This window comes from Pinus tabuliformis, chromosome 1_2, assembly GCF_031772625.1.
Source record: "Pinus tabuliformis cultivar Carrire ecotype Pingquan chromosome 1_2, CPIR1, whole genome shotgun sequence".
Classification (NCBI taxonomy): domain Eukaryota; kingdom Viridiplantae; phylum Streptophyta; class Pinopsida; order Pinales; family Pinaceae; genus Pinus; species Pinus tabuliformis.
Window position 1 is genome coordinate 1,224,735,719 of NC_142298.1, and position 15,679 is coordinate 1,224,751,397.

Genomic DNA, 15,679 nt, shown 5'->3' on the forward strand with positions numbered 1-15,679 from the left:
AGGTATCTGGGCAGTTTATATGGGGCCAACTCACAGCCATAGATCCTAATTTTTGTGGGATTATGGTACAAGTACCAATTTCCGACCTTGTGTTGTTTTGACAGCTGCAGGATCCTCCATATATCTAAACTGATTCTTGGAAGAGGACTTCCTAGAAGCATGGTCACTACTGGATGTACAAAAATATCTATGAATTCTATGTATGGATATGGGGAATAATACTTATGGATCAAAGGAGTCCAAAAAATCATTGACCTAGGATGACCTTTAGTATCAAGCTTTTGGAGAGTGAAGGGGGACTTGTCAGCTTGGAAATACAAGAAAATATGGTACAAAACTGAGGAATACTTAAAAACTCTTTCATTAATCATTCTAAGAAATTGTTCATGCATCCTATCAGCTATGAACTTGGCATAATCATACATAATAGCTGGAGGTTTTCCTGGAGTAAAAAATGAGATAAAGGCTAAGATGATTTCATCTATGTATTCACTGGTAGTATAGCCTAAGATACTAGATATCATTGACACAATATCCTGGCCAAATTCAGAAAATATGGTATATATGTAAGGGGGAGGATATTTTGGAATATGTTTTACTTCTACAATAAAAGTATGGAACAACAACTTTGGCAATGGTAAGCTTTGGGAATTCGTCCAGCAGGTCTCCAATTGAAATAGGGGTTATATTTCGCCCTAGTTGTAGTTGCAGGATTTCATTGATTGACTCAGCAGTTATGGTGAAAAGTATGGTATGGTCAGGGGACATCATTGCTCTTTGATTGGGGATGTAGTTTGCATGGCAATAATGGACAATTTCTGGAAAGATGTGTACCCCAGGGAATTGATACTTGGGCAAATTAGACTCCCAAACACCTATTTTATCAGCATGGTTTAGGTATTGGTCTCTATATCGGCAGTATAATTTGAGTGGGGATTCATGGACAGAGGTGTCCTTGATTTGGAAGTATTTATCAGCAAGGGGAAGGTAATCCAAGTCGATGTGAGGAGTGGTAATTGGTCTGACATCCATGGCAATTGGGGCAACCATTCTTAGTTCTTGTAGATTTAAGAATGGGGGAAAGTGAATTTTCAGTCTTTGAGGTAATGGGGGTTCAATTCCAGGTGGGTTTTATGCCATTAAAGTTCCCTTTAATTTCAATTAAGAAAGCTTAGGCACTGGTTTAGAAATTAACAGGGCTTTCAATGGATTCTTGCTTAAATACTTGGAATTGAAGAAAACGGGGTGTGAACCAGGTAACTGGCAATTCTAAATGGTTGAAAAGGATTCAATCAGGCTGGAAGGAAATCTGGGAGCTTTTGGCGTCTTCAGAGTGCAAGTGTACGTGGGTTGACGGCTTTCAACGTTCACAGGCACGTGCATGGAAAATTACAGTTAAAAATGATAAAAACAATGATTTGGGGCTTTTTTGGATTTATGCGCAAAAAGTCAATTTGGCGGGTATGGGTGTACAATGACAGTTTGTTGCGTAGCAAGATGAACAGTGACAGATTTGGTGGGTAGCGGGCTAGTGGTAAGTGGTTTGCTTCGCACAGCCTTTGGGCATTCGGCGGTATTGGGGGGAGGTCGCCCAATTCCACTCATTGACTGCCTCGTCGCTTCGGGGGCCCAACAGAAAAAAAATCCATTTCGAGCGGGTATCGTTCGGGTTTCGGGCCCATTCGAAGTCAACATGGGCCATCGAATGGGGAGGGGGAAGATTGTGTGGTGGTCAGGCGTGAGAGTTGCACGGAAGGTAATGGAAGGGCCCAGCGGGAAATTAAACGCATCGCTTTAGCTTAATGAGGGGTTAAAGCGGGGATTAAAGTATCGGGTGGGATATGATTGGTGAATGAGTTTGACTTTAATTAAGCACAGATCGATTAATTATGCCTTTTGTTGGGGTTTTGATATTATAAAGTTTATAAAACTTTGAGGTAGGGATATTAATATTAAAGGGGTTTTAATAAAATATATACGAGAAATGGTTTATTTTTTGAGAATTAACATATAAATAATGTTAAATGTTAATATGAAAATGCGGGAGGTAAATCAAGTGCGCTAAGCATAATGTGTTTTTTTAATTCCTTCGTTTTTTACATAGAAACATTATAACTTAGGCTAAGTGTATTTTGGTGGGTTTTCATAAAAAAGGTGTATTCATGGGGGTGATTGCTTTTCCTTAGGAAAAATAGAGTTTTAACCTTAGTAAAAAGGATTTATTAGGGGAAAATGAATTAACTGAAGGGGGGTAAATCTTTATGAGGGGATTTTAGTACTTAAGATCTATAAGTCATTGGGCTGAGGGTCTGGTCCCCCCAGAAGTCAGAGAAATTCTCTGAGCCCCTTTGACTTTAAGATTTTGGGTACTTTAAACTTATTTTGGGAAATTAGTTAAGTAAAAGGTGAAATGAGTGAGGGGAAATTAATCAATTTGATTTTGTAAACTTTATGCCAGTCCAATTTCTCATTCATACTTATAACTTTCATGATGAGGGTGATAAATATGCCTTTGTCTAACAATCATCACAATTCTGCAACCTTTCTTCTACTTACCCATCTAGTCATCCTACCATTTTTACTTCTCTTTATTAGGGTGCATTTAAGCTATCAAACCCTTATCAAACATCTTTCTTTTCTTTGCAATGGAAATCTAACTAAATCTAACCTTATTACATCCAAGGGCTCAAATTAAAGTTGAGCTCCTTTTTATTTATTCTACCTAATCTAATTATCTGCCAAGATTACACTGTTTGGTCATATTTTTATTCTCTATCTATAAGCATGAAATTGAAACATGAAATAGCCAAGTCTAAACATTTTCACTATCATGGATTGCGGCATAGGTTACAAACTACACACAATCATTTATTCTACATAATAAATTAAATAGTAGTGGAATTTTGACTAGCACACTCTCATGGTCTTTTATTTTCTTGGGGTTCATATTTTTTTTATCTCTTTTGACCTTTTTATTCTTTTTGTCCTTTGATTTTTCTTTTAGGACATACCCTCTTTACATTTTTTAATTTTTCGAATATGGAAAACATTTGCAAAAAACAAAGGTATGTACATATTACAAGTTTAATCTCAGTCATTCAAAAATTATGATTCCTATTGGTATAGGAACCTAACTGTGGCTCCACTTGGGGATGGCATTTCCTGGTGAAATGTCAAGAACTTGTAAATCAATGGCCTTCTGAATTGCTGAGATGTTCTCCTACAACTTTTTCCATTTCACTTTTCTGCTTTATTGCTATCTATGACAGTAAAACCTTTGAAGCTTAGGGCCTTCTCTTCAGGCTTCAACTTCAAAGATTCACTATCCAATCAACTCTAAACTTTGAAAAGATAGAATATGTACAAATGATTAGTGAAATCAGTAACTAGGTGCAATGTAGTGTTTAAGCATTCGACCATTAACTGGTCCTCCTTCTACTTTTGTGCCATCCAATTCTCTGAGGAAGAAAGCATTATTACCCCTAAAAGTGTAAATGATATATGGGCATTTCCATAGGAAGTCAAACTTCCCATGTTTACCTTTATCCTCTCTTCTTGAATCCCATTTTAAAACTTTGTCCCCTAGGTAGAAATCTTCTGCCTTGGTCCTTTTATCAAAATCTTTCTTGATCCTTTCCTACACAACTTGATATCTGATGTACACTTCTTCCCTGGTCTGCTATAAGTGAATTGTCTGATTGATTCGTCTTTAGATGTCATTTGGCTCAACCTGCAACTCTTGGAGTAGCTTCATTACTGGTGTTCCCAAGGAAGATGGGAAAACAGCTTCCATTCCATAAACTAATTGATAAGGACTAGTACCAATGGATTTCTATGTGGTTAGCCTATCTGCCCATAAAGCATTTACTAGCTTCTTGTTCCATGTTCTCTTGTTATCCTCCAACAATTTTTTGATGATATTCACTAAACTCTTGTTTGAGGACTTTACTAGTCCATTTCCTTGAGGGTAATAAGCTGTAGAGTGACCCAGGGTCATATGATACTTATTACAGAAATCAATCATTCTTCTGGATTTGAAATTTGCTGCATTGTCAGTGATGATTTTGGTTGGGCATCTGAATCTAGATATGATGTTGGCCTCAAGGAAGGTTATTATGACAGTGTCAGTGGTTTGTCTTGATGGTACGACCTCTATCCATTTGGTAAAGTAATCTGTAGCAGCAAGAATCCATTTGTGTTGGGCAGAGGAAGGTGCGTGGATTTCACCAATGAAGTCAAGACCCCATTATTGAAAAGGTGCTTCAGCAAATATTGGTTTTAGGGGCAAGGGTAAAAGTTTTTCCTTCCTTCAAAAATCTGACATTTATGACATGAGGTTACAAATTTCTTTACATCAGAAAACAAAGTGGGCCAATAGAAACCGGCTCTAAGAATATTTTCATCAGTGTTTTTCCAATAAATATGTCCCCCACAGGCGCCTGCATGAAACTCTTGTAACACCTTGTCATATTCTTCTTTCTATAAATAGTTAAGAAGGATACCTTCATGATTCCTCCAAAACAAAGCATTGTCAATTATGCAGAATTTTAAAGATTTCATTTTTAAAAACCTGCTTTTGGTCTTGGATAATTCAAGAGGAGCTTGTAGATTTTGTAAAACATATATGATGTCAGCATACCATGGTGATTTAGTAAAGGATTGGCTGATTGGTGGAGTCGCCATCTCCTCTCCATTATCCATTTCTACAATAAAATTTATGTCTAAGGCTTGACAGTTTGATTCTGCCATGAGCTTGGCTAAACCTTGGCCTTTGATTAACTTTGTTGGTTTGATTTCTAGGTCATATTATAATATAGTAGCGATCCATTTCCCTCTCTCTCCATCTGGAACTTCCTGAGTTAGGATGTCCTTGACCACAGCATTGGGAACATAAGCTATTACATGAGAATATAGAATGTAAACTCTGAAATCTTTGATAGATTTGACCAAAGAAAAGGCTTGCTTTTCCATTATATTGTATTTTAGAGGGGCATCTCTCAAGGCTTTGGTAAAAAAGGCGATAGGTTGTTCATATCCCTCATCATTCTTCTACAGTAAGACTGCAGAAATTGTGTGTTCTGAGGCAAAAGAAAATATAATGAAATACCTATCAAACTTTGGGTTGATCAAGACTGGTGTTTTTGTTAAGGCTAGCTTAATATCTTCAAAAGAGCTCTTAGCCTCAACTGTCCATTTTATGGTTGAGTCTTTCTTCAACATGTTATTTAATAATCTAATTCATTCTGCTAAGTTTGAAATAAATCTTCTAAGAAAGTTTATTTTTCCTAAAAAGGCTTCTAATTCCCTAATGCTCCTAGGATGTTGTATCTGTAAGATGGCTTCAATTCTTGCAGGATCTATTCGGATACCATCTTTGGAGATTATGTGGCCTAACAATTTTCCCTCTTCTAACCCAAATAGAGATTTTTTCGGATTCAAAGAAATTCCATACTTCCTACATTTGATAAAGACCTGCCTTAGATGATCTAGGTGTTGTTTATTAGATTTTGAGAATACAATGATATCAGCTAAGTATATGACTAGGAATTCATGGATTTCCTAAGCAAAAGCTATATCCATAGCTCTTTGAAAAGTGGCCCCTGCATTCTTTAATCCAAAAGGCATCTTCACATACATGAATGTGCCCCAAGGAGTAGTGAAGGCAGTTTTTACCTGGTCATCTGGGTGAACTAAAATTTGATTGTAACCAGAAAACCCATCCAATAATGAGATTATGGTTGACCCTACTACCCTTTGTAATATATGATCCATTTTTGGGAGAGGATAATAATTGTCTTTGAGTGAAACTCTATTGAGATTCCTGAGATTAACACACAGTCTAATCTCAACAATTTTCTTCCTTGTGGGCACCAAATTTGAAACCCAATCAGAGAATCTTATTGGTGCTATGATCTTGGCTTCCTACATTCTTTTGATTTCTTTTTCAATAGAAGGCAATAGAATAGGATTAATCCTCCTAAGCTTCTGTCTAAAAGGTTCCTGGTTTTCTTTTAAGGGGATGGTGTGTTGTATTAGCTGGTGTCATAGGACTTGAGGTCCTCATAACTCCAAGTGGAAACATCTTGGAATTCCTTTAGCAGTTCTATGTATTTCACTTTTTCAGTAGGAGGCAAAGAGTTTGAAAGTTTTATCAATTTCATATTTTCCTCAGTCCCTATGTTACACTTCTCTATATCAAATTTTAAGGGTTCCATTTTTGGTTTTCTAGGGACATCATTTGAATCAAAAAAGTCTTCCAAAGGAGTTAATCCTTTGGGAAAAAAGTTGTCTTTGAGATTAATGATTTCAGAATCTTCATTAATTATATCATCAATTTCAACTTGCTTTAGGTTTTATACTTCTAATTTTGTAAATTTAGTGGGATGAAATCCATCTATCTCTTCATCTTCTAATTCATTAATTTCTATTTTATCTGTAAAGCAGGGATCTAATGTTATGTCAGTATCTATATTACTATTTACAAATTCCTCATCTAAGGTTAAAAATTTGTTTATTTGTTGATCATTAGTGAACACTTGCTAGTTTTTTAAGTTATCTGGGATAGCAGGTCTGTGCCTAACCTCAACAGTGTACTGATGGTTAGGTTGAAATGGTAACTTGCAAGTGCTAGAAAACATTCCTAAACTATGAGCCTGCATATTATGTTTTCTTGGGATGACTCCAAGCTTAGTCTCTAAAAACGTATACAATATTTCTACAATTGTTCCTCTATAAAAACTTAACCTAGGATCTTTGGTCATATATACAACATTAATTTGTTTTATAACCAACTCAGAATCTCCCATAATAGAAACTCTTATGGCTCCTAACCTTTTAACCAATTTGAGACGTAAAAGAAGTGCTTCATACTCAGCCATGTTGTTAGTGCATTTGAATTTTAGCTTGTAAGCATGGCCCTCTTAATGATCATTCTCTAAATTGTATATCCACACTCCCGCTCCTGCACCTAGTTTTTTCACTGACCTGTCAAATTCAAGATGCCATAATATTTCATGTTCATAATTCTTACTGTCTGGGGGAACAAAATTTTCATTGTTTGAGGTGTTTTGATTATCTTTTTCATCTGAAAATTCTTGAATTTGGATAGTTTGATTTTCAGTTGCAATTGCAATTTCTTCTAGTTCTGAAATAATGTTGTTTGAAGTATCTTCTTGTGTTTTTTCAGCATTGTACAGAATAAAAGAATCGATGTCGGAATGCATGGGGTAGATAGGAAAGTTTTGAGGCCTATCCTGGCTACTCACTACATACCTCATCAGGGTCTCTCTGTACAGTTTTTTATGATGTCCAAAGACTGAAATTGTGGCATATGACATGTCAAGTTGCAAAGATCCTTGGAGTTTAGTCCCCCGTGATCTATACAATAGCATGCCATATTTAGGTGGTATATCAGCAACAACTATGTCCATAAGAATGGTCTTAGCAAGGTATTGTACTAAGGAAACACACAGGTCTTTGATTAGTCCTCAGCACTTTACCTGGCTTGAATCAAATGAAAACAGGTCCTTGTAAGGCCTAGTGATATCCAAGTTCACGTTTTCCATAACAGATTTAGGCATTAAATTGTGTGAAGCCCCTTAATCTAACATTGGATTGTGTAAGATTTTATCATGAATGTTAAGGCTAATGTAAAAGGGTGGTATCCCTCCTTCTAATGGCTTGCCATTAACATCAAGACCTAAAATAAGCTCAGTCTGATCATCAAATAATTTAACAAAGTCTTCATTCTCAACTAAGTTTAAGGATTTCCTTATTTGAGACTTGTAAGTTTCATTTTTAATCAGCTTTGTTAAGGGAACCGAGATTTTCAGTTTTTCTCCCAAATTGAAAGGCAAAGCGGGTTTCTCTATTTGAGTGTTTGGCATTTTCATGGAAGGGGTTTAAGTAGGTTGTTCTTCTTTTTTTGTATTTGAATTATTTTTTAGTGGATTTTATAATATAATGTTTGAAGACTGTTCCACTGTTTCCTTGGAGGGAACTAAAGTGGAAGGTTGATCATTAGGGGGTTGGTCATTGGTTATATCTACAATGGTGGGACTAGAAGGGTTCTGATTTGGTCTAGAGAGGATTTGGAAAGTTTTAGTAACTGGAACTGTTTTAATTTTCTTAGGTTGATTTGGTACTGCTTTCTTGTTTTGGTCACAAGTGTCAATGTTCTTTTTACTCCTCAAATTGTATTGTTTGTGCACTTCGAAGATAGCAAAATCATACCCTTGCTTGTAATCGAATGATTCTTTGAATTGGGTCTGTAATTGCTGAAGCATATGTAATTCCTGATCATTTTGAGTCAAAAAGACAGTTTCCTCATCATCTAATCCCATTAAATTAATTTGTGTGTCTTGTTCAGGGTCTTCTGAATGGGATGCTTCAGCATAGTTTTCTTGAAAATGAGGCCTAATATTCTGATCAAGCCCATTTTTTTTAGTGTTTTAATTTTGATTCTTTCTAAAGTTTGGATTTCTCACTGGAGGTGCCTATTGATTATCCCATTGAGGCTTCCTTTCAATGTTCTCTATCCTATCCATCAGTTTTTCCATTCCTTTGGCTAGGGAATCCATTTTAAGGTCAAAGGGTGAGGCCCCATTTTTCAAGGGTGCTCTCCTTCCGTTCCCAACCCTAGCTATTTTTGCTAGCAAATTAGCTTCTACACTAACTGCTACGCTATGCATGTCTTCTAGAGTTGGAGGGTTGCTATGTCTAAGTTGGAATGGCATATCAGTATCAAACCCATCAGGAAACTTTATCAGAGCTAAGCCAGGTGGGGGTCTAAGATTGAAAGGTATTGCATTGTATATATTTTTAAATCTAGTACAGTAATCTTGGACTGTTTCATTTGGTCCTCTCCTAATGTTTTCATATTCTGAAAGGATCTACAGAGGATTCTTTTTCTTTTCCCATCTATTTAAAAATTTCTGATAAAATACTTCTAAACTATCCATGCTATTAGCGGGTAAAGATCTAAACCATGTTCTCACATCACCAGCTAGTGTTTGAGAAAAAAGTCTCATTTGGACATCTCCAATATCAATTTCATGCAATTCAAAATAATCTGTCATCTTGTTTGCATGATGTTGTCCTATATAAGGTCATATGCCATCAAATTGGACAATTTTGTTCTAGTAGTCTTGTGGCATGGCACCTAGTCGAGCAAGTAACACAAGAGGGGCATATCTATTTGCCATGGCTCTAAGTTGGGCGGGACTAAGAAGTGGAGTTGGGGTACCAGGGGAAGATACAGTAGTTGATGGAGAACTGGGAGTAATAGGTGTTTGATGAGTAATGATAGGTTGGTGGGGGAGTGAAGGTATAAATGGAGGTGAGGAATGAACTTCAGAGGTGGAAGGGAACAATGGTCAACTAAAGGGAGTTGAAATTGTTTCAGAAAGGTCAGGGATCTTGGCAGTAGTAAGGGATGACTGAGGGGAATCTAGAAAATACTGATCAATCGATAAGTTCACATTTTGGACTTCAAGATCTGCAATAAACTCTGGATCTAGAACTATGTCATCAATTTCACTTTCAGACCTGGTTCTAATTATAGACAGGTCAAATGACTTGTCAAAAGGGAGGTCTTCCAGGAACAACCACTCATCAAGACAGGAATCTTCTTTGATTGAAGGTATTGGGCTTACTAAACTTTCTTGTCTTCTGGATATTCTCAAAATTAGGTTGGCATTATCAAATATTGGGGCAGGATTTGGATCAGGATTGGCCCTAGTATAGTGAGTTCTTCTTGAAGCCAGATTTCAAGCTTTTTCTAATTATTTCTTTTTTGTGAAATTTTATAAATAAATTCTAATAAACCCTTCAAGAGGCTTGAAATTAAGATTTTAAATTTCACAAAGGTTTAATCAGACTGAGGGTTTGATTCCCCAGTATGGTCACCACTATGTTATCACTCAGAAGTTTTCCCTAGAAGTTATCAAAAGAAGGAATAATCTGAGGTAACCACAAACCAAATCTTTTAGACTCATGTTCTAGCCAACCTAAGTCCAGAGAGGGGTCTCTCTTTATAGTTTAACTTTGTTTCTATTAGATTTTAGGCTAGATTTTAGGCTAGTTCTTAGTGTTCATGAGGATTTTGATTTTGATTTTGATTGAAAGTTGGATGGTGAAATTCTTAGAATAGGTAGGTAGAGCAAGGCTATCAAGCCATTGGGCTATGGAGTCAATCAAAGGATGGCTTAACTAGACCAAATCATTAAAGGGAGTGTTCACAGGGTAGGCAAGTAAAGCAAAAGGCAAATCTTCATGTTTAATGGATGAGATGGTTCTAACTAGGGTGAAAGGGTAATGAAGAATCCTTGGACCGGGATCAGAATGAAAGAAAACAGGGGATCACGAGAAAATGGCAATTAAGAATCCTTTGCTATAGACCAATGGGAAAAACTACGGAAATAGGGGAGCATTTAAGAATTCCCTAACTAAGATAGTTTAGCAGAAAACATTAAGAATGTAAACAGTCAAGACAGAGTGCATTAAAGCAAGTTCTAAAATATCATTCCTAGTTTACCATTCAGATTTCATAGAAACACATATGATTATTAAGAAATATAAGGAAAAACAATAATACACATGAGAGAAATACTTATTTGATTTTCTCTTTACACAAGAATCTTGTGAAATGTCTGAGCTTTATTCCATGATCCAACAAGCCAATCCAGTTTTGATACAATAGCACTTTCATTTGTGATAAAAGTCTATAGAAATGTCTTTGAATCCACCCTAAATACTTCAAAATGGGAAGTATTTATACAAAAAATATTACAAAATATCTCATAACAGTTTGAGATTTAATTAAGGAAAATATAAATATCTTCAAGCATGAAGATAGAGACAGATGGAAAACTGCATCATGTTGTCCCTCTTATTGTGGTAGTGCTGGATTTGTAGTTTAAATTTGATCTTTTTAAGCTGGCTGATATTTTTACGTTGGAATCATCTTTTCCTTTAATCTTTCACTAATACTCTTTAACCCTGTTTATTTGTCCTTTCACCTATCTTCAGATTTACTGTGGTAACTTATAGTAAATCTGTCATCTTTTCCCACCATTCATCCTGAGGTAATTTTTCTTTTAACATTCTTCTGTAAGTTTCATCCACTTCTGTGTATTTGGCAAAATTAGGCTTGATGACAAACAAATGTTTCACCTCATTTTGCAGAAAAGACAAATTCTCCAAAGTATCATACAATACTTTTCCAGTTAGCAAGGCTTTGATACTTGAAGTGCTTGTGTGTTCCTTGGTCAACTTCCTTAGTCTGTCAATGTAGTCCAATTCGGTCATAAGTTTATCATGGATTACCATAGGACTAGGAAGGCCTTTATCTCTCAAAATTTGAAATTTGGCCATGAATCTATTAATGCCCACCTGCATGTTATGGCATTTTTCCTCCAACCATGAGGTTTCTTTTAGAAAGAAATTTTTTCACTTCTAGGATAGCTTCAGTCCTATCCTCTATACCCAGTTCATTGAGCTCGTGTCTGTTCTTACTGTTCAGGAAGTGGATGAGTCGATTGGCATCCTGAGGCATATCACCCAATTCTTCCTTTCCTTTTTGAATTGCTTCAGTGGCCACTTTTAACAATTCAGTTTGCTTAAATATAACTTGAATTGATGGCCAAATATCATTGACAGAGTTAATGATATTGGCCCAGAGCATCTCTTTGGTCTGTCCTAGTGACTTTTGCAGAGTTAAATCCTTTTCTAGGACCTTTATCTTCTCACCCATTCTTAGGGCTTTTGGTGTTTCTTCTCTCTGCTGAATCTAGGCAAGTTTGCTGTCAGTTTCTAAGCTTGCCACTTTCTCCTTATGCCTCTTAAGATCTGTTGCCTGGATTGACATATATTCCATGGCTTTTACTAGCTCTGTTGTTTTTTCTGTTGAAGTACCTACTATTGTAGACTCAGTTGTGACTAGGAGTGTTGTGGCGGTGGAGTTGTTGGTGCCAAAGATACTACCAGTGTTGAAGGAACTACAGTCGTTACTGTGGGAATGGAAGTTGTGGAAGTGGTGGCCAATTCACTTTGTTTAGATTGAATCAATGTGTCCAATTATTTCTCTGTTTCTTTCAACTGGTCATTTAGCTTTAGGACTAAGTCCATAAGCTCTTCTTGTCCTTTTTGGGTCTCTAGGACTTCTACTATTTGTGGATAATGCAGAGGTGGAATCTTCAGTTTCTTCTTTAAAGCAACTATGTCATCATTCTTCTTCTTTATCAATCTTTCAATGGCCTTTACATCTTTGGGATCGTGTCGCAACTCAATGATTAAGTCCTATAAGGACTTGATTCTAGTGTCTTTTGCCTGTGAAGAGGCCTTCTCCAATTGGAATTGAGCTAATATATTATTCAGGGAATTCTGCAATTGGTGGGCTGTGATGGCTTTTCCTGTCAAGGTGGAGTAAATCATCTCCCCTGTCTGCTTTTGTAACTCAATCTAGTCAATAGGATGTATGTCCTTTGCCAGTACTTAAAATTCTATGTTTTTGAAGTCTACTACTAATCTTGGTTGTTGTGTGGTAGGCTTCATGAATATCATCTGCATTTTGCCTTCTTTCACATCATAGGCTGACATAAGCCTTGTCTGATTGGTAGGTGCCATCTTTAGGTATTGTGCATAAGTTTGGGCGTTTAGCCTCTCATTCCTGGCTTTTATATCTTTGTACCTTTCTCTTATGTCTTGGTCCCTGTCAGTTGGCATCCTAAATGAGGACACTTCAACACTCTATTGCCTTTCCAACATCTGAGTATTTGATGAAGGTTCTAGTGTGCCCCCAGAAGGAGTGGAAAGCTTGCTTCTTTCTCTTTATGTGTTGGTGGCTCCAACTGTTTCTTTTGTGAATTCCTGTTCTGAAACAGGATTTAACCTCTGTCGTTTAACTAGGTTGGTCTCTACATATGTTTGTGTGGTTGCTCTGCCTGATGTAGTGGCCTCTTCCCTATTTCTTTTAAGGCTTTTCTCCTCATTTTGAGGAGTTTGAAAGTTAGAGGGAGTACTCATAATGGGTTCTTGGATACTTGTTTGATTTGATTCCTCTGATAGGCCTGACTCTTTTGACTCTTCTTGCACCTAGGATTCTTCTTCTATATGTGGTTCACTTTGTGCCTGAGATTCTCCCTGTGCCTGTGATTCTTCTTGGATTTGAGACTCTCCTTAGACTTGAGATTCTCCTGGCACCTGCAGGAAAGAACCCTCATCAAGCATTTTATCTAAATAAATTAGAGAATTTTCAATGAAACTTCAGTGCTATCCCTATCCACTAAAGTATTCTCCACCCATTTCAACTTATTTGCATATTTTTCTATTTCAGGGATTCGATGGTGAATGTAGGGAGCTATCTTGTTTTTCTGTCTTCTGTTGCAGATGAAGTCATAGGGATCATATCTCCACATGAAGCTTTGTTTTAATTTAAGTCTCTAAAGGATTTCCTCTGCTTCTCTTCTAGCTTCTCGGCTATTACATGCAAAGGGGCCTAGTTGATCTTTGATTATGAGTTGGGCCTTCTTTTTTGCCCTAACAAAATGCACCTCATCTGAGTTGATTATCTTCCTGTAGTAATCCAAAGCAAATAACCTCATTGGGAGGTATCTGGGCAGTTTATATGGGGCCAAATCACAGCCATAGATCCTAATTTCTATGTGATTTTGGTACAACTACCAATCTCCCACCTTGTGTTGTTTTGAGAGCTACAAGATCCTCCTGATATCTAAACTGATTCTTAGAGGAGGACTTCCTAGCAACATGGTCACTACTGGATGTACAAAAATATCTATGAAGTCTGTGTATGGATATTGGGAATCATACTTATGGATCAAAGGAGTCCAAAAAATCACTGACCTAGGATGACCTTTAGTATCAAGCTTTTGGATAGTGAAGGGGAACTTTTCAGCTTGGAAATATAAGAAAAGATGGTACAAAACTGAGGAATACTTAAATACTCTTTAATTACTCATTCTTAGAAATTTTTCATGCATCCTATCAGCTATGAACTTGGCATACTCATACATAATATCTGGAGGTTGTTTTGGAGTGAAAATGGACATAAAGGCTAAGATGATTTCATCTATTTATTCACTGGTAGTATAGCCTAAGATACTAGATATCATTGACACAATGTACTGGCCAAATTGACAAAATATGGTATACATGTATGGGGGAGGATATTTTGGAATATGTTTCACTTCTACAATAATATTCTGGAACAATTCAGCAACTTTGGCAGTGGTGAGCTTGGGGAATTTATCGAGCAGGTCTCCAATTGAAATAGAGGTTAGATTTCGCACTGGTTGTAGTTGCAGCATTTCATTGATTGACTCAGCAGTTATGGTGAAAAGTGTGGTATGGTCAGGGGACATCACTTCTCTTTGATTGGGGATGTAGTTTGCATAGCAATAATGGACAATTTCTGGAAAGATGTGTACCCTAGGGAATTGATACTTGGGAAAATTAGACTCCCAAACACCTATTTTATCAGCATGGTTTAGGTATTGGTCTCTGTATTGGCAGTATAATTTGAGTGGGGATTCATGGACAGAGGTGTCCTTGATTTGGAAGTCTTTATCAGCAAGGGTAAGGTAATCCAAGTCGATGTGAGGAGTGGCAATTGGTCTGACATCCATGGAAATTGGGGCAGCCATTCTTAGTTCTTATGGATTTAAGAATGGGGGAAAGTGAATTTTTAGTCTTTGAGTTAATGGGGGTTCAATTCCAGGTGGGTTTTATGCCATTAAAGTTCACTTAAATTTCAATTAAGAAATCTTAGGGACTGGTTCAGAAATTAATAGCGCTTTAAATGGATTCTAGCTTAAATACCTGGAATTGAAGAAAACGGGGTATGAACCAGGTAACTGTCAATTCTGAACGGTTGAAAAGGCTTCAATCGAGCTGGAAGGCAATCTGGGAGCTTTTGGCATCTTTAGAGTGCAAGTGTATGTGGGTTGACATCTTTCAACGTTCTCAGGCATGTTCATGGAAAATTACAGTTAAAAACGATAAAAACAATGATTTGGGGCTTTTTTGGATTTATGCGCAAAAAGTCAATTTGGCGAGTATGGGTGTACAGTGATCGTTTGTTGCATAGCGGGATGAACAATGACAGATTTGACGGGTAGTGGGGTGGTGGTAAGTGGTTTTCTTCGCACAGCCTTTGGGCACTCGGCGCTATTGGGGGGAGGCCACTCGATTCCACTCATCGAGCGCCACATCACTTCAGGGGCCTAGTGGAAAATAGCCCATTTCGGGCAGGTATCGTTCTGGTTTTGAGCCCTTCCAAAATCAACATGGGCTATCGGATGGGGAGGGGGAAGATCGTGTGGTGGTCGAGCGCGGGAGTTGCATAGAAGGTAATGGAGGGGCCCGACAGGCAATTAAACGTGACAATTTTAGCCTAATGAGGGGTTAAAGCAAGGATTAAAGTATCGAGTGGGATATGATTGGTGAATGGGTTTGACTTTAATTAATCGCATATCAATTAATTATGTCTTTTGTTGGGGATTGGATATTATAAATTTTATAAAACTTCGGGGTAGGGATATTAATATTAAAGGGGTTTTAAAAAAATATATACGGGAAATGGTTCATTTTTCGAGAATTAACATATAAATAATGTTAAACGTTAATATGAAATTTGCGGGAGGTAAATGAAGTGCGCTAAGCA